Genomic DNA, 19,375 nt, shown 5'->3' on the forward strand with positions numbered 1-19,375 from the left:
GAGGAAGTACATTGCCTCATGATGAAACAATGAAATGTTCTTATATTTTTATTTATTTTTTTAAAAACTTTTATTGAGGTACAGTTAACATACAATAAACTGCATATAGAGTGTACAATTTGTTATTTTTTTCTTATTAGTGATGTATATATGGCAATCCCAATATCCTAGTTCACTCCCCCCCCAACCCTCCCTGCTTTCCCCACTTGATGTCCATATGTTTGTTTTCTAAATCTGTGTCTCTGTTTCTGCCTTGCAAACTGGTTGATTTGTACCATTTTTCTATATTCCCCATATATATGTTAATATACAATATTTGTTTTTCTCTCTTTGACTCACTTCATTCTGGATGACAATCTCTAGGTCCATCCATGTCTCTAAAAATGTCCCAGTTTCATTGCTTTTTGCAGCTGAGTAATATTCCATTGTATGTATGTACCACACCTTTTTTATCCATTCATCTCTTGATGGACATTTAGGTTGCTTCCATGACCTGGCCTGTTGTAAATAGTGCTGTAATGAACATTGGAGTGCATGTGTCTTTTTGAATAATGGTGTTCTCTGGGTATATGCCCAGTAGTGGGGTTGCTGGGTCATATGTTAACTCTATTTGTAGTTTTGCAAGGAACCTCCATACTGTTCTCCATAGTGGCTGTATCAATTTACATTCCCACCAACAGTGCAAGAGCATTCCCTTCTTTCCACACCCTCTCTAGCATTTACTGTTTGTAGATTTTCTGATGATGCCCATTTTAACCAGTGTGAGGTGATACCTCATTGTAGTTTTGATTTGCATTTCTATAATAATTAGTGATGTTGAGCAGATTTTCATGTGCCTCTTGGCCATCCACATGTCTTCTTTGGAGAAATGCCTATTTACATCTTCTGCCCATTTTTTGATTGTGTTGTTTGTTTTTTTGATATTGAGCTGGATGAACTGTTTTTATATTTTGGAGATAAATCCTTTGCCTGTTGAGTCATTTGCAAATATTTTCTCCCACTCTGAGGGTTGTCTTTTTGTCTTGCTTATAGTTTCCTTTGCTGTGCACAAGCTCTGAAATTTCATTAAGTCCCATTTATTTATTTTTGTTTTTATTTCCATTATTCTAGGGGGTGGATCAAAAAAGATCTTGCTGTGATTTACATCAAAGTGTCCTTCCTATGTTTTCCTCTAGGAGTTTTATAGTGTCTGGCCTTACATTTAGGTCTTTCATCCATTTGGAGTTTATTTTTGTGTATGGTGTTAGGGAGTGTTGTAATTTCATTCTTTTACATGTAGCTGTCCAGTTTTCTAAAGCACCATTTATTGAAGGGGCTGTCTTTTTTCCATTGTATATCCTTACCTCCTTTGTCATAGATGAGTTGACCATAGTTTATCTCTGGGCTTTCTATTCTGTTCCATTGATCTATATTTCTGTTTTTGTGCCAGTACCATACTGTCTTGATCACTGTAGTCTTGCACTATAGCCTGAAGTCAGGAAGCCAATTTCCACCAACACTGTCATTCCTTCTCAAGATGGCTTTGGCTATTCGGGGTCTTTTGTGTTTCCATACAAATCACAAAATTTCTTGCTCTAGTTCTGTGAAAAATGCCATTGGTAATTTCATAGGGATTGCATTGAATCTATAAATTGCTTTCGGTAGTATAGTCATTTTCACAATGTTGATTCTTCCAATCCAAGAACATGGTATGTCCCTCCATCTGTTTGTGTCATCTTTGATTTCTTTCCTTAGTGTCTTATAGTTTTCTGAGTACAGGTATTTTACCTTCTTAGTTAGGTTTGTTCCTAGGTATTTTATTCTGTTTGTTGCAATGGTGAATGGATTGTTTCCTTAATTTCTCTTTCTGATCTTTCATTGTTAGTGTAAAGAATTGCAAAAGATTTCTGTGTGCTAATTTTGTATCCTGCAACTTTACCAAATTTATTGATGCGCTCAAGTAGTTTTCTGGTGGCATCTTTAGGTTTTTCTATGTATAGTATCATGTCATCGAAATGTTCTTTTATTTTTAAATGACTCTAATGGTTCACTTGTTGGGAGACAGGAATCGTGAGCTGATTTTTTAGTACTGGATTTCTGATATTTCCTTTACACTCTCTGTAATCATTGACATGAACTTAAAAGAGAGGACAGGAATTATGTAGTCTAAAGTCATTAAATAGAGTAGAGTTGGGGGAAGGGTATGGATTCAGTGTCTTCTAACCAGATCATCAATCTTGTCTATTGGCAAGGAGATTTTGTATATTCAGATGAGATGTCATCTGAAAGAAGCTTACAAATGTACTTCCTGTGCAGAATTTGTGGCAACAGCTAACTCCTTAAGACTTAACAGAAATAGCAGAATTTTCACCAATAGCATGTACATGGTAGACTTAACTGGTAGACTTAACTGATGAGAAGAAAATAAATGACAAACATACTCCATATTCAATAAACTATGAACAAATACTATATTGTGTGTCATGTAAAAAAATTAGACAACTATTAATTAAATGCCTAAAGTTTATTAACTGCCTGGTTTCACAGACATGTAGAATGGCTGCATTTGTAGTGGTAAACTATTGATATTCCACGTTGTCTTTACAGCTTCTTAGATTCAAAAAGGAAATCAAACCCATTTGTTTAGTGTACTTCAGAACTACTATTACTCTCTATAACTGTGCTTCATTGAACACTAGTATCTGAAAATATACTGATAGATGTTTCTACTTTATAAAGTAGGCCATTATGTGTTTCGGAATTCATTACAAGTTTCTATTTACTAATACTGTTTCAAAATCTCTCTGCCTTCCACTAATAATCATTGTTTTGTGTTTTGGAGTAGCTCACACTTTTTCCTTTCCTTTGTCTGAAAATATTTTTATTTATGCTCTGGTGGAATGGTGGTTGTCCCCTTGATACACTCTCCTCCATCTCATTGTGTAGCATCCAAACTTATCCTGTCAAGTTGACCATTGGTGGGCCTTGAGAGCTGTAAGCCATCACTACTGCCTTAACTCCAATGCCCCTCCTTAGCCCGGGTAACTACCATCTCCTGTCTCATCTCTTACAATCAGTTATGTCCTAACTGTGTTCCCTATTTCATCTCTGTCCTTACTAGAATCTATTCTCCAACAGCCCAGGTGGTCTTCAAAAGCACTAATCATACTAGGTTACTTCTTTGTTTCACTGAGACACAAAATTCTGCAACTGTGTTACATTGCTCTTTGAATGAAAACTAATATTTTTTCCATGACTTACAAAGGGCCATTGTGATCTGATTTATTTTTACTTCTCCAGACTTATCACGTTTTATAACCAGATCATTTCTCTCTGGCCATATCAGCTTCTTTTCCTTCCCTCAGGAAACTAAACCTTTTCCTACATCCAGGAATTTGTATTTGTCCTTCTTTTGCCTAGAAATCCCCTCCCCATAGCAGTTCCTATGGCTAATCTGTCCTCATTTTCAGATAGAAACCAATGTAATTCATTTAAGAGTGCTATCACACTTCTTGTTAACCAGTTTATTTCCTTCATAAAACATAGCATAAGAAGTAATAACCTCATGTGGTTTTTTTGCTTTTTTGTTTTTTGTTTTACTTTTTTGTGTGAAATATCTCACCCAATGGAAAATGATCTTCATGAGGATAGGGGCTATTTCTATTTTCATTGCTGCTTTGAACAGTGGTTCATATATTGTAACTTCCCAATACATAATTGTTAAATGATGAATAAATGAATTGAGCTTGCATACAATATTTCATTCTTATTATCAGTCATTAGCATTAAATAACAAGTATCGATTTGCATGTGATACAGAGAACAATGGTGATAGGAAAGAGTGCTTTAAATAACATGTTACAAATATAAAATATTTTCAGTAACATCAACAGAGTGGGGTTTGGCATGAAATAGTGAGATAATCACTTGTTCATTTGGCTTCCCTGACTCCTCTAGCTGGTAATAATCTACACCGGTGCATATCCCTAGCTTTTGGTGAGTGTATAGTTTGACATTGGCACAAACTCTCCTGTGTAATGAAGTGTAGTAACTCAAATTGCTCTTTCATTTATAATTTTTCATGTTTAAAAGAAAATGTGATATGTGCATATCTTGAATATCATAAACTGTTATAACCTCCTAGAGGGTGCTGAGATATAGACAGTACTAATCACTAATTAGAAAATACTATTTGAATCAATGCCTATATATATATTTCTTTGATAAAAGAGGTGTTTACAATTTTCTTGGGGACTTGCCCTCACTTCTTTCTGTCATAGAACCTCTTCCAAGAAAAAGAATTTTCATTTCTAGGTATGTCCCAGAATCCTCATTTCCTTCTTTCCTGATGTAGAAACCAAAAAAAATAAGGTAGAGTGGATAACTGAGTTTTTCATTTAACAAAACATCTTTTGAATCACACTAGACATTGTGCTAGACTTTGGAGATAAAGCAGAGAACAGACAGATGAATTCTCTATTGGGATATCCGTCATAGCCAGGAGATACAAAAGAAACAAGATAACACGTAAATGAGATAAATGAATTTTTTATGTATGTTGAAGGGATTCCTGTTGTTGAGCTGACAGATGGCGGAAACCCAGGCTTTAATGAAATAATCCCATAAGAAAGCCAAGTTGGCTTGTATAATAAAGACTGACCTAGAAGAAAAAGGCAATGTCTATGTGGACTGTTTGTGAGCAAGTTGAAGGGATTTGGGTTTTAGGGTGAGTGTTTTTTATTAGCTGCTGTGTTTGCAAGCTACATCAAAGACAAGACAAGGAGTATGTATTTCTTAGTTGTGCAGTGTAATGGTAAAATATTATATTTTTCTCTCCAGAAACTGCCATAAAGATTTAAATTTCTCCTCAAATGTCTTTGGTTGCAGCAGTAATTGTTCTATTGATGGGGCACAAAACCTAAATGGGTAACATTGAGTGAGTTCATGCTTGGTGTAGTGGCTGATATGAAATATTCAATAAATTTCTGCTTCTTCCCTTGTTGCATTTCTGTGGCTTTGACTGTGACTTAAATAACCATTATTCCTTATAGTTAAAAGCTTGCTAAGCCATGTCATAGAATCTTTCTCCATTCTTCCTGCTTGCCTGCTGGCCTTTTCTCTCTCCCTTGTTGACATCCTCCCACCTACTATTCTCATTCCCTCTCTCCTTTCTTTATAATATTTATTAAGCTCTTACAATGGACCGAGCAACATAAACTCCCAGGAACACTAAAATAATAACTAGAATTTCTTTATAGATCTTATCTTTGAATCTTCATTTAAACTAACAGTATCCTAGTATTCTCTCAGAGGTCCTGTTACATTTCCTAAAACTTGTGCAGTTTGCTATAGTTTCTCATAGCAAAGCTAAGTCAGTAAGTTTGTAATTTCCAAAGTTATTATTTTCTCTTTCTTTTATTAAGATGAATGAAGTCTTGACCTTATATCCTTCTTGGTTTGATATTTGATAGGTTTGTCAATACATCCTGTCTAGAAAATCTCAGGAGCCCTTTCCCTCCTCAAAACTGAATCTTTAGGACTGAACATTAAAGCACTGTGATCTCTGTATAAATGTCCATGAGTTGGGTAGTGAGATAGAAGAAAGACACAATTTAATAAGCTCTGACAATATTGTGGATGCTAGATGGAAAAAGTTACCTATGCATATATTTTAATTTATCTTTATAGCAACACTATTGTACAGATGATGAAATGGAAGCATAGGAAAATTAGGCAATAATTAATTATCTGTTGAGGATCAAGTTAGTTTTTAAAAGGAAAGCCAGAGAATCCTAATTCTGAAGTGAGTGGGGTTATGATAAGGAAAATGATCATATTAAGACTCTGAGAGGTGCAGCCACTGTGGAAAACAGTATGGAGATTCCTCAAAAAAACTAAAAATAGAGTTGATATATGATTCAGCTATCCCACTCCTGTTCATATATCTGGACAAAACCATACTTTGAAAAGATACATGCATCCCTATGTTCATAACAGCACTATTCACAATAACCAAGACATGGAAACAACCTAAATGTTCATCAACAGATGAATGGATAAAGAATATGTGGCATACATAAAATGGAATACTATCAGCTATAAGAAAGAATAAAATAGTGCCATTTGCAGTAACATCGGTAGACCTAGAGATTATCATATGAAGTGACGTAAGTCAGACAGAGGAAGATAAATGCCATAAGACATCACTTACATGTAGAATCTAAAATATAACATAAATGAACTTATCTACAAAACAGAAACAGACTCACAGACATAGAGAACAGACTTGTGGTTCCCAAGAGGCTGTGGGGGGTATGGGGGAGGTATGGATTGGGAGTTTGGGATTAGCAGATGCAAACTGTCATATATAGAATGGATAAGCAAGGTTGTACTGTATAGCACAGGGAACTATATTGAATACACTGTGATAAACAATAATGTAAAAGAACATGAAAAAAGAATATATATATATGTACAACTGAATCACTTTGCTGTGCAAAAATCAGCACAATATTTTAAATCAACTATACTTCAATAAAATAAATTTTAAAAAGACTATGATACAAGTAAACATGCTTTCAAGAACCACTAAGAACATAGAACAAAAGAGGCATTAAATGCTAACTCGCTAAATGAACCTGAATTCCGAGAAGCTGTGCTACTAATTTTGTCTAAAGTCTTTCTGTATTTATTCACTGTGTAAATGTTCTTGGGCACTCGTTGACTGCGGTCTGCCTCTATAAGCTAAGTGTTGAGATACAGAGCTGAAAGCAGCAAGCCCTTGCTCTCTTCAGTCTTAGGTTTAGACAAGTAAACCCAATGTGCAACAATCACAAGTTCTGTCATCATGCCAAGGTTACAAGAATTGTCACATTTCCTGATTGGTGTGAAGCTTACTATCATGGTATTGGTGAAAGCAATGGGGTGCTGGGTGGCATGTACCTCCCACAGCTTCCCGGAGAAGAACTATGTCTGTAATGCTCAAGAACATAATAGGTTTCCAAAAGTACATATAGTCAGTGGTATTTATTGGCCATATTTCTTTTTGTTCTATTACCATGAGTAAAAGCAAATAAAGTTTGTAAGAATTTGAGAAAGAGGAAAGCTTAATTCATTCTCCAATGTCTGCTCATGTTTTGTAATAACTAGTGTTGTTCCATTAATTATATTTGAGTAAATGTAACCTATTCTAATAGCTTATTGTAATCATCCCCTCATAAAAAGGTATTAAGTGTCTAGTTTATATTATGTTCAATCCTAAGGGGAAATAAAAAGTTAACATGAAATAGTTCTTTGCCTCTTGAGGTATCCCAGCACATTCTTCTGCCTTTAAAGTGAATCCTCTTAAAAATGTTTCTCTGTGTGTGTCTGTTTGGTGTTTCATTGTGGTGACTTCATGAAATGTGGACTCCTTAAACTCTTCCAGTGCTCCCTTTAAGTGTTTAACAATATATCAATAGATGCACAGAGCGGTGGCCCAAGCACTACATAGGAAGTTGGTGTAATGGTGTTTAAGCAATAGATTTATCATTATGTATCTGGTATTTTAAGCCATGTAAACCCTCCAAGGCTTGTTTTCCTTATCTCTAAAATGAAAATATTTTGACTCAATGATATTGAAGTTTTCTCTAAGAGTCGATTACATTTTCTGCTATATCTAACTTCAATCTTACAATCTTCAATTTAGGTCAAGTCTTCATATTATTTTCTCAGTGGAAAGATAGGACAGATTATTTTTCTTTTAAAATTAAAGCCTGAGGGGGGAAATGACACATGGAATTCTGAGTCCAGGGTTCTGGATTTGGGAAGGAAAGATATTAATGAGCTTTCATCATTTTGGTCAATAAAATATTTTTCTTCAGTGGAAGATAATTTTAAATTTTAAGAAGGCAATGATAATTTTTTCAATTGAATCTCTACAAAATCTTACCCCTAAAACTTGAAATCACGCAAAAGCAATGCATTACTCTACATTTTCCAGATATAAAATTAGCCTGTTTATATTTCTAATGATTTTTTAAAATATGTAACTTACAGGACATCTAAATTAAGAGCTGAAATTCCAATTCCATGTGTAAATATTTCTCCATGAAGCTAGAAAAATCTTAGTCATTGTACCAAGTAAATATATAGGACACATCTCTTTCCTAATTCAAATTGAACTTGCTATTAAGGTATTTGTTACAACTATTATCTTTTTTTTTTTCCCCTGAGATTCAGCATCATCAGCTAATTGTAGCCAACTTTAAAATTTTTGACTCTAGCATCGCAATTGATAAACTAGATTAAAAATAGCATTTAAAACTAAAATTACATGCTAAATATAAGCATCATTTTCAAAAAGATCTGGACACAAAACAAACATTAAAATCAACAAGGAAAAATTAAAACTTGGAATGTAAACAGAAATAAGATCCTGACTATATTTCACATGAATAATGTAACTACACTGAAGGAAATAAAAAAAGAACTATGTAGCATTCAAACACAATATTTTAGCTATAAAACTTTCTGCTAGATGCATAGTAGTTGCAGGGAACTTTGTTAGCAAGTTTGTTTTTCTCAGTGTTTTAAATTTCTCAATGGGTTAAATTTTCTGAAATACTCTCTGTATGTTCTAAGAGTGAGAAAATAAATATACTCTGGATAAAGGAATCAGGTTTTTCATTGTTGCAGAAAAGAGTGACAAATGTGGAGTGAAAAGCTAGAATAAATCCTGTGATACTGAAATGAAACTGAAACAATTAATACGATTTCATAATTTTCAGTATAAATAGGTGGGTATTTTAAATATAAATTAACATGTACAAAGCATACAGTAACTTATATAGTACATATGTGAATGTATAAATGTAATATCCTTTCTGCCATCAACATTTTATTCCTTGATTTTAACTTCCACTGTTGTATCTTGCCTGAATCTATTACAAGTTGAAAAAACAGTCATTTCCTAATTCTATCATTTGTTGTATGTTTATTATTGGCTAATTGGCATCTGACTATACAAAGAAAGGCAATTCTATATAGACTCTATATTCTATTTCTTTTGAAAGAACCTAGAAACAATCACATCTTAGTAACAATGAACACACCTGCTGCCCAGATCTTGTTTTCTCTGTACCATCCTCCACTAAAAGTAACCAGGGCTCCTTGAAGAAAGGATGATTCCAGGGGTGAAGTAGAAAAATGCATGATGAAGCTGGAACTTCTTCTTGTGCCATAACGAAAATATCATGCTCAAAGAATGTGGTGGAAATGTCAAAAGGACACAGATGCTAGATTGAAAGGACTTTTATTAGCTAAAACAGTTTTAACACACATATAAAATGATGCCAATTATTATAACCCATAGAATAGAACAAAATGTCATGAGTCTATGCTGATATATACAAATAGATTAATAAATGGGGATAGCTTCTTTAAATACTCAAATGTCTACTAGCCAACTAATAAATGTAGAAGGAACAATGAAATTATAAAATCACAACTTGTCAGCCTACATAGTAATAATACATTTGGGCAAGGATCATCAATAAATATTAAAATTAGGGGATAAAGTTTGATGAGATATAGGTTATTTACATTATCTCAAAGTGTCGCCCCCAGTAATGACTCTTAATGGAGAAATCTGGCACAAATTAACTTAACCAAGTGCTCAGAGTTAACATGAACAATAATAGAACAGACCACATCATGTGCCTTCTCGTATGATGGCCTGAGAAGAACACATCACTTTTGTGGTTGGTACTCTGGCGAAAAACGCATAATCTGAATATAATCATGTGTAAATAACATGGATTTGAATATAAATCCAAATTAAGGTCCATTCTACCAAACAAGTGATCTAACTCTTCAAAAGTATCATTTCACCACTTTCAATAAAAACACACAAACAAAAAAACAACAACAGCAACAAAAACAGGGCTCCTTGGAGAAATGGTTGATTCTAGTGCTGAACCAGGAAATATTCAAGATAAGCCTGGAGATTCTTTTACTGCCACAAAGCAAGGAAGTGCTAAAAAACTTCAAATTCATAATGATAAAGGTATATTAGAGGAACACAAGATCTAACCAAAAGTTCCCAACAGCCAAAAGTGGAAACATTTGAGCAACAGAATGAAAAATGTAGCACTGAATAATAACCTAAAGTAAAAATAAATATTAATAAAGTCATACTAATAAAAATTCATTATTGAATAAATAAATATATAAATAAATAAATGGGGGGATAGACAAATCTCCCAATAGGAGCACTCCAAATAATGTAAATACTGTTTGCTCAAAGAGATAGAATATAACTTACTACTCCTTAAGTGTGGGCTGTGCATAGTTACTTCCTTCCAAAAAGTACCGTATGGAAAGTGTGTGTGTGTGTGTGTGTGTGTGTGTGTGTGTGTGTACTGAAAATAACTTTAGAGTTTTATACTTTTATAGTGGAGAGTCCTGGCAAAAACTATCTCACCTCTGTGTTCAAGGTTAACATTAGCACTGATAATTCACATTGGTAATATGGACCCTTGATATTAGGTAGTAATGGCACTTTATCTCATGTTCTTTCTCAAAAAATAAAATAAAATAACCCCAATGCAATCAGAAAAAAAAAAAAAAAAGATAAACTCAAAATGAAGGACTCTGCAAAATATCTGACCATTATCTTCAAAACTATCAAGATCATCACAAAAAGCGTCAGAAAAACTGTCATAATTTAGAGAAGTTTAAGGAGACACAGTGATTATATGTAATATGTTATCTTGTAAGTTGTCCTGGGATGGAAAAAGGACATTAAATAAAAATTTAGGATATCTTAATAAAGTATGGACTTCTAGTTAATCATAATGTATCAATATTGGTTTACTAGCTGTGACAAATATGTCATACTTATGTAAGATCTGAACAAAGAAAATTGAGTACAGGACATCTCTATCCTATCTTTGTAAGTTTTGCAAATCTAAAATGATACTAAAATATTTTCTTTCAAAACCATATGTCAAAGTCATGAAAGACAAGGAAAGGCTGAAGAAGCTTCTAGATTAAAAGATAATAAAAGGTTGTGCAACGCATGATTCTGGATTCAACTCTCTAGAAGATTTTTTCTTTCTTTCTTTGTTTTTCTTTTCTTTTCCTTTTGTAATAAATGGCATAATTAGGGGAATTGGAAATTTGAATAATTTTCCTAAAGCAAGTAATTTCCCTGGGACTATTTTAGCATTTGAGCATCTAAGCATATAAGTCAAAACCAGGAGCAGGTTCTACATGGCAATTTCTCACTTCCATTGCAATTGTAAACAAAACACAAGTAGCCCTAATTTTTTTTGTGAATAATTATTTCTAGAAAAATTCCTGATCATCTAGCTTACTAAACACTTTTCAGCTCATCAATGTAGCTTATATTCTAAAGAACATTTTTTTTTAAATTTCATTGAATTGCTGGAGAACTTTCCCACTAAGAGTACAGTTCTCTTTATGAAGCAATCTTATATCCACAGGATTTTTCTGAGTGGCAGTGGTGAAGTGAGAGGAAATTTTTCATAATACAGAAGCTCCCTCCCCACATCATTCAGCATGGTAGCTGTGGAAATGGGTGAGAAATATAATGTAACATAGGTAGTTTGATTGAAAAAAAATTCTGTTGTTGTTTCTGAAAGCTATTTCCACAGAACCATATAGACTCTGGAAAATAGCAACAAACAACTTTGATGATGTACTGGCAGGAAAAAAAAAAGAAGAGTAAAGGCCAAAAATTACATGTCACATAACCCACACACACTGGCTAGCTCAGGAATAGGCCCAAATTTAAAATTATACAGGAGAAAATTAGGCTGCCTTTGAAATCAGTTCATGGCATATAATTCCTGCCTTTTTATTCTACCCTATCAGCATAAACTCTTAGAACTAAATATGAAATAGCAATTGTCTTATAGAAAACTAAATTAAAAAGAATAGGTTTTATAAGGGGAAGTAGAATAAACATATAGTTTTTTGCATCGTGGGTATTCAGAAATACTTAAAATGTTGGACAGTACTACCCACTAAATATATTTCTCAAAATCTAAGAGTTCTTTCATTTCATTTGTAATCTTTATATTGCTACTCGAAGTGTTGCCCTAAACAATGCAGAAGTATTGGTCTGATGGAATGAATACATATAATTATTACAGCGCCTCACCCAGAGAGATGTATAATTATTTGCCTGAACAGAGAGCCCTTGAAGTTATTAACCTCTGATGGGAACAAAAGGAAAGCCAACCTTCATGTAGGCCCTAGACCCGACTCACCTCTGAATCCAGTGCTTTTCATTCTTCATTGAGCAATGTACTTCTTAGCAGGTTCTCTCAGAATTCCATCATTATGGATATTTGGTATTCTTAATCTAGAAATACCTGGTTTCATTAAAACACTCCCTTTTCAAAGAATTCAATGAGAAATATGGGTTATATTTCAACAGGAAATATTTTTAAATGTATGTATTTTATATTTATAGGAGATTAAACCGGCAAAGTAAGAATTTTGTGGTAAGTTGGATCAAAATTAAATAAGGTAAGCCTCCACTTTGGGTATACTTGGGGAGTTTTTCAAGGTAAACGTTTCTACGAGGCCCATTCTTGTTTTCCACCATGACCAGTCACCAAAAGCACAATATGTAATCTTATTGTAGCAGCTCATGAAAAGGAAGCCTTCATAGGTGGTTAGGATCACAGTACTGTCTCTGTCCAAAGAGCAGACAGTCTAATGCAGAATAGATTGAAGGTAACAAAAGCCTACTGCAGAAATCTATTGATAAATTTAAAAGTAAATTTAGGGCTAGATGACATAACACCATAGACAAATAAAGAATATGGTTAGTAATGACAGTCCTGATCAAGAAGCAGTCAGCTGATTACAACCTATATTCAAACTGTGTTTAATGAAAAGAATGTGAGAATGAATATAGAAGGAGATACAAGATAAGTCAAAACTACTCATTTAGCAACATCAATTATACATTATATCAGAACCTCTTTTGCAGCCTTGTTTGTTTTATACATTCCTCCTCAATTTACCTGATACAGAATACTAAATGTGGTAGACTACTGTAGATCGGCTCTTGCCATCAGCATTCCACCTCCTTTCTAATTGGAAAGATTAAAAAACAAAACGCAACCCTGTTTCCCAGAGTGTTTTAGGGCTTTCATTCTGGATATGAATCAGATCTACCAATTAGATGCACTGACATGAAATCTGGAAGGCAGTAGAGAGGCAAGCTGGAAGCCGGTTTCCAGTAGCTGTCTCTGCTGATGGGAAGGTTTCTATTATTGTCTAGAGACTATTGAGGCACTTAGACTTAATGTTCCATGTTTTCATTTCCAGCTTTATGGATTTGAAAAGCAACCATGAAGCACATGGCAGAAGCAGCTGCAGCCCCCTGATCTCTGGATGGTAGTTCCAATGCAATTCCTTCGAACATAATAGGATAGAGATGGCCCCTGATTTGCACCCCCACCAGGGCATCCAAAGATTAGGCAGATCCATGATTCCCCACATTAGTTCCCTTCCTTCTTATAATACCTCAGGCAGCATTAAATCCTCACTAAGTATCAAACTGCAATATTTATATTTTTCCATGTAGCATTCCATGTAGCATTCCCTTTGCATAGTGAGGCTTAGGAATTCTTATATTCCCTCTATTGCTGCATATAGACTTGAGTTTTAAAAAATCTTCAAATTATCAAAATCTGTACATACCCTTTGGGGGGGCTCTTAACTGATTATTGCTGTGAGATGTAGACTGGGGAAAAATAGATAAACTTCTCTTGTACAATTGTGTGTTAATCACACTTTATGCCGTTAGATTAGCTCTCTTACAAACCCTCTTTGAAAATACATGCACTGCTCGTTTTCCAGGCTTTGTAAGTAAAACTAAAAGGGAGAATCATCTACTGAGTGTCAAAACAATATTTACAATGGATTCAAACACTAATTGACCCATAGTGAACAAGGTCATTACCAGCATATTTGATGTCTGTGAATTTCAAAAGGTGGCATTCACAGGACAAAAGCAGGTTTGAACTAGATGCACTCAGGATGTAGGAATAATAAAAGAACATGCCTCTTCTTCCCAGTTGACAAAACTCCCACCAGAAATTTCAGCTATAATTTGCCATCTTGACGAACTGCCGTTCTACAGGACATAGCCTGCACAACTGCTCATGATGGCCATGTTCAAATGCCTACAACACTGCTCGGCTACAGTAGGTGTTTAAAATGATTATTGAATTATTAAATTTGCTTTCTAAGAATCCACCAGATTAAGTATGGCAAAAAGAAGGAGGGATGTGCCTTTATCTTTTATCCTGTGCACCTAGCCTGAGGTCTGATGCATATTTAGGCAACATTTGATATTTTCTCCAAAAACAGACATATTGGCTTCCTAGTGGAAAGGCCTACCTCCTTGAATGATAAACCACATGGAAAGAATATGTAATATTGTACCTTTTTCCAGCTCTAATTTCTTTTGTATTTTCTTAAGATACAAAATCGAATAATAACTGAAAAAAGACTCAGACCACCCTTCCTTTGAGAAAATCATGTACTTGGACACACCTTGACTTTGGTGTGCGGTAGTCAGGATTAAGCATGGAAAATTTTATTTTTGTTTCCATGATACACACTCCCCTCCTGTCTATACAGGTGTACATGTCTTGTTATTTGTAGAATGCAGAGAAAGTGACATATTTTCTCCATAACAATATGTACAGCTCTTCTAGAATAAGTCTACTGTCTCTCCTGATCCGTTTAGCAGAACTAATCCACATGCCACATGTTGTGAGATGCCTTTTCACAATCTTATGGTTTACATAGCTTTTGTCAAGACATGTGAGATCATTATTATCTTTGTATTCCTCCATGTAAAGATGTAATGTCTTGTTTTACTCTAACTTCTTTAATGATTTTCTCTCTTTAATGAATCTCATCAACTTGATTATAATATATTCAATGTGGTTTTCTTTCTCTTCACCTTTGCTGGGATTTGTGGAGCTTTTTGGTTCTGTGAGTTTATCATTTTTTAAACAAATTTGAGAACAAAATAGGGGTTATTTCTTCAAATATTTTTTGGTTTCTTCCTTTCTGGAAATTTAAGTACATGTGTGTTATACCACTTGATACTGTACTGCTTGTAAATGAGGCTCTGTTCATTTATTCTGTTTTTTTCCCCCTCCTCTTCCTTCTTCTGTTTAGGGTTTTATTTTTGTTGTGCTGTTGCTTGTTTATATGTGCTTAGTTGTTGCTATGTCTTGAAGGTCATTAGTATTCTCTTCTTCAATATCCACTTTTCTCACAAGGCCTTCCCAGTGTATTTTTTTCACTTTGGATATTTAATTTTTCAGCTCTTGGAGTTTCATCTAGTTCCTTTTTATATTTTCAATTTTCTAATTGAGTTTATATTTTACTTTAAATCCATTATAACAATTATCATAGTTTTTTTTTTTTTTTTTTTTTTTTTTAAGATTCTTTCTCTAATTTCACTAGCTCTGACATTTCTGGATGATCTTCTTTTGACCTGAATTTCTTCCATTTATCTCCCTCATTTTCTTGCTGTTTTCCTGTATATAGTAAAATTTATTATATTTAAGACATTGTCAAAGTTATATTTTTAAGAGTCTGAATTTCACTGCCTTCATTCAAAGAGTACTGAATTTTGTTGGGGCAGTTTATTGCTTGCAGATTAGGTTGAATGCTTTTGTGGCTTGTTTTTTATTTCGTTAGGTCAACTCTCCAATAGTCTTTATTTTAGGTCAAATTGAACCACTAAGTTAAGTTCATACTACTACAAGATCTCTATTGGGTTTTTCGGATGTGCAATAATGCTTCTCCATCTTGATTGGTTAGACTTGAACAATTCCCAATCCTTTGTGAGCTCTTTGAATTGCTCAGCAATATTTCAATAGTAGCTCTTTCTGCAATGGCTTGGTGTTTTAGCCTAAATAAGCATAATTTAGTATGTGGCAAACTCATCCCTTATGCAGATTGCCCATGCTCTTTCTCTGTAGTGTCTCTATTCCAATATTTGGTTCTCTAAATCCCAGCATTGTCAGCCTCCCCAAAGTGAAGTTGATGTCTGCCAGTCAGCAAGATCATCGTGCTCTTCTTGTCTTTCTCCTCCAGGTAACACTCTTGAGAAAGTGAATCACGGCATACAACAGAGCATTTGCAGTGTTCTTTTCATTTTTTCTCTTCTCTAAGGAGTAAAAGTCCTGTGATGATTGTTGCCCAGCGCCTATAAAAGTTTTTTTTTCCACATATTTTTGCAGTTTTCTATTTTCTTACAGTAAGATGGCAAACCGCTATCAATTAATGTCCCATCCTCTGACAAAGCACTGCCACTGCTCTCCCCATATGTTATGCTAAATAACTGTTCTCATATTTAAATATTGTCTTTTTCTGTAGCATTGCTTTCAGTGGGGCACTTGAGATTTATTATTGATTGAGCAGCTGAATACACTTGCATTTTCTAAAGTAAGCCATTTATTTGTCCATTCAGGGAATGGACAGCTTAGTCTCCAGGGGTTTAGATTTCTGCAAAAATAATTGTTAGATTGGAATGTGAGCTATGGTTTTTCTTTGAAATGTTCAAAAGTAGCTGACTAAGACATATTCTGAATCTCCCAGGCTTCACCAGACTATAAGTCAAGACAAATCTATATTAAACTTTATAAATCTTAGTAGTTTCATGCTCTTACCACTCATTTGAGAAACTTTGTTTCTTGAAGATTTACCTTCCTCCAAGTACTTCTGGGAATCTCCAAGGGGTATTTTAAACTAGTCTTCAATTTGTTTCTGGTTATTGTTCTCCTATAGCCTTATGAAATTGAGTTCTACATGGATAGAAATCTCTGCTGATTCACTTCTGATAATAAAGGTATACCTGCTGTTTTATGTCCAGGAGATTGGGGCTGAGTAGCCATTAACTCACAGTTTTGGTTTCTTGGAACACAAAAGAGTTAAAGCTTTTTCCTCTAAGATGAGTTACATTATTCTGCTCCAGCTCTAGTCAATACTGCTGCCTTAGGATAGTTCCAAGACAGGACTTTATTCTTGTTACTACTCTCTCCTTATTGGCAAGTGTGCTACAACTCATACATGGCCACCTCCAATTTTGGGAAAGATGTTTCAGATGATCTGATGCTTGCTCAAGTGTAGTTAGACTTTCCCACAGCCTTAGCTTTGGCCAGTTATAATTTGTGACAGGAGTATTCTTTGGTCTCTCTGTGTACACATGGGTATCAGGAGTCCTACAGCAGAACTGTTCAGTAGGATCCTGATACAAAATGTAGCGAGGTGCCTCTCAATTTATATCATGATACTTTGTCTATTTCCTACAGTATATAGAGGGTACCTGTATGTACTATAACAAATGGTGCATTTGGCTGGATGTTGAGGTCATCCACTCTGTTGTTTCTAGAATAAATGTGCTCTTTCTCTGTTTCTTTCTTTTATTACTCTAAGCATTGTCAGCCATCCATACAGTCTGACTTTTGTAAGGGTTCCACTATCCAATATGTGTGAACCTCAGGTACTGAAAGAGTTGAAATTTTCCTCCCTAACTCATTTCAAGGAATTCCTTAGTCTTCCATCTCCATCTCTGTGTATCAACATTTTTTCTAACTCTACTTATAGGTTTTATCAGTTTTTATTCCAGCTTAATAAGATACTCTACTACATAAGTATAATAATAGCCAATTCCTAAATGTTGGAAAATCTTTTCAAGGCAGGTTAAAAGTCAAAAGTCCTCTCTGGTCGTAATATGGTTGTGTCCTTTAACAGGAAAAAAAGTGTATGAATGTAGCCTTAATTTACTGCTACATGATCCTTTGAATTCTAATGAGTATCAAGAGTAGTTTCAGTGCTCCCTTCGGCAGCACATAAGCACATATACTAAAATTGGAATGATGCAGTGAAGATTAGCATCGCCCCTGCACAAGGATGACATGCAAATTCATGCTGTGTTCCACATTTTTGAGTCATTCTATCTAAAAAATTGGTACTGATGAACCCAGTGGCAGGGCAAGAATAAATATGCAGATGCAGAGAACAGACTTGAGGACACAGGGCAGGGGGATGGGGTGCGAAGGGGAAGCTGGGACAGTGTGAGAGAGTAGCATTGACATATATACACCACCAAATGTAAAATAGATAGCTAGTGGGAAGCTGCTACATAATACAGGGAGATAAATTCAATGATTGGTGATGACTTAGAAGGGTGAGATAGGGAGGTGGGGAAGGAGTTGCAGGAGGCAGGGGATATGCGGATATAGGTATAAATGCAGCTGATTCACTTTGTTGTACAGCAGAAACTGGAACAAGAGTGTAAAGTAATTTCACTCCAATAAAGATTAAAAAGAAATAAAAATAGCAGTGTGTACATGTCAAAAAAAAAAAAAGAGTCATTCTATCAAAAAAAATGATTCATAAATAGCTTCCTTGTATGTGGGCCTATGTCAGGTGAGGTGGAGGTCATGGCCCCATGCCTCAGAAATTGCAATCATAGGGACTTCCCGGCAGTTCAGTGGTTAAGACTCTGTACTTCCACAGCATGAAGAGGGGGCAGGTTCAATCCCTGGTCAGGGAACTAAGATCTTACATGCCATACCATGCAGCCAAAATTAATTAATTAATTAATTAATTAATTAATTCAGTTTTTTTCCAAAAGAAATTACATTCATAGAAGTTCAAGTTAGCCTAGCAGTCATAAAGCAACTTAAGAGGTAATGGTCTGACTCTGATTGAAAGTACTGACTGAATTCAGAGTAGGGAGGGAAAGCATCAGTCTTGGATCATTGGGGAAGGCTGTATGGGATTGATGGTCCTTGATCTGGACTTTAAAGGAAAGGCTGGATTTGGATCAAGGGAAACAAAACTGTAGCAGAGGCCAGGAAGGGGAATGATTATGGTGTGGCCATGGGCATTGAGGGGTACCAACTAAGCTGGAGCAAATAAACATAGGGCAAAGTGATGGAGGGCCCAGACACGTGGAACTAGTTAGAAGAGTCATGGATTGAGTGACAAGCCCTGGCTCCTGTTTCTGCTGATCTGGAGGAGCTGATGGGAATATGTGGCCAAGCAGATCTGTGTCACAGAGGTTGGAGTCCAGCTTGCCGAGTGTTCGAGAGGATGTTGGGTTTGCAGAGGGAAAGACACATCTTTTGGGCACATGGGGCTTGCTGTAAATGAATTAGTGTATATGGATATTTATCTTTGGCATCTCTGCTTTATTACTGTCTATGTTTCTCCCATAGTTTGGATGTCTTGCTCTGGCTTTAACTGCACAAGTCTTCCTTTGCTTTGCCTTATTTCAAGTTAGCTATAGGTTCGCATTCCTTAGTCTCACATATTGAAAGTTAGAATCTCCAGGGCTCCG

The 19,375-nt window shown here is 35.1% G+C and overlaps 1 pseudogene; it reads left to right on the forward strand.

Moving 5' to 3' along the window:
- The first annotated feature begins 17,860 nt into the window (after positions 1–17,860).
- LOC130829629 (U6 spliceosomal RNA) lies at positions 17,861–17,975 on the forward strand (annotated as a pseudogene).
- Positions 17,976–19,375: the final 1,400 nt, after the last annotated feature.

This window comes from Hippopotamus amphibius, chromosome 9 (assembly GCF_030028045.1).
Source record: "Hippopotamus amphibius kiboko isolate mHipAmp2 chromosome 9, mHipAmp2.hap2, whole genome shotgun sequence".
Classification (NCBI taxonomy): Eukaryota; Metazoa; Chordata; class Mammalia; order Artiodactyla; family Hippopotamidae; genus Hippopotamus; species Hippopotamus amphibius.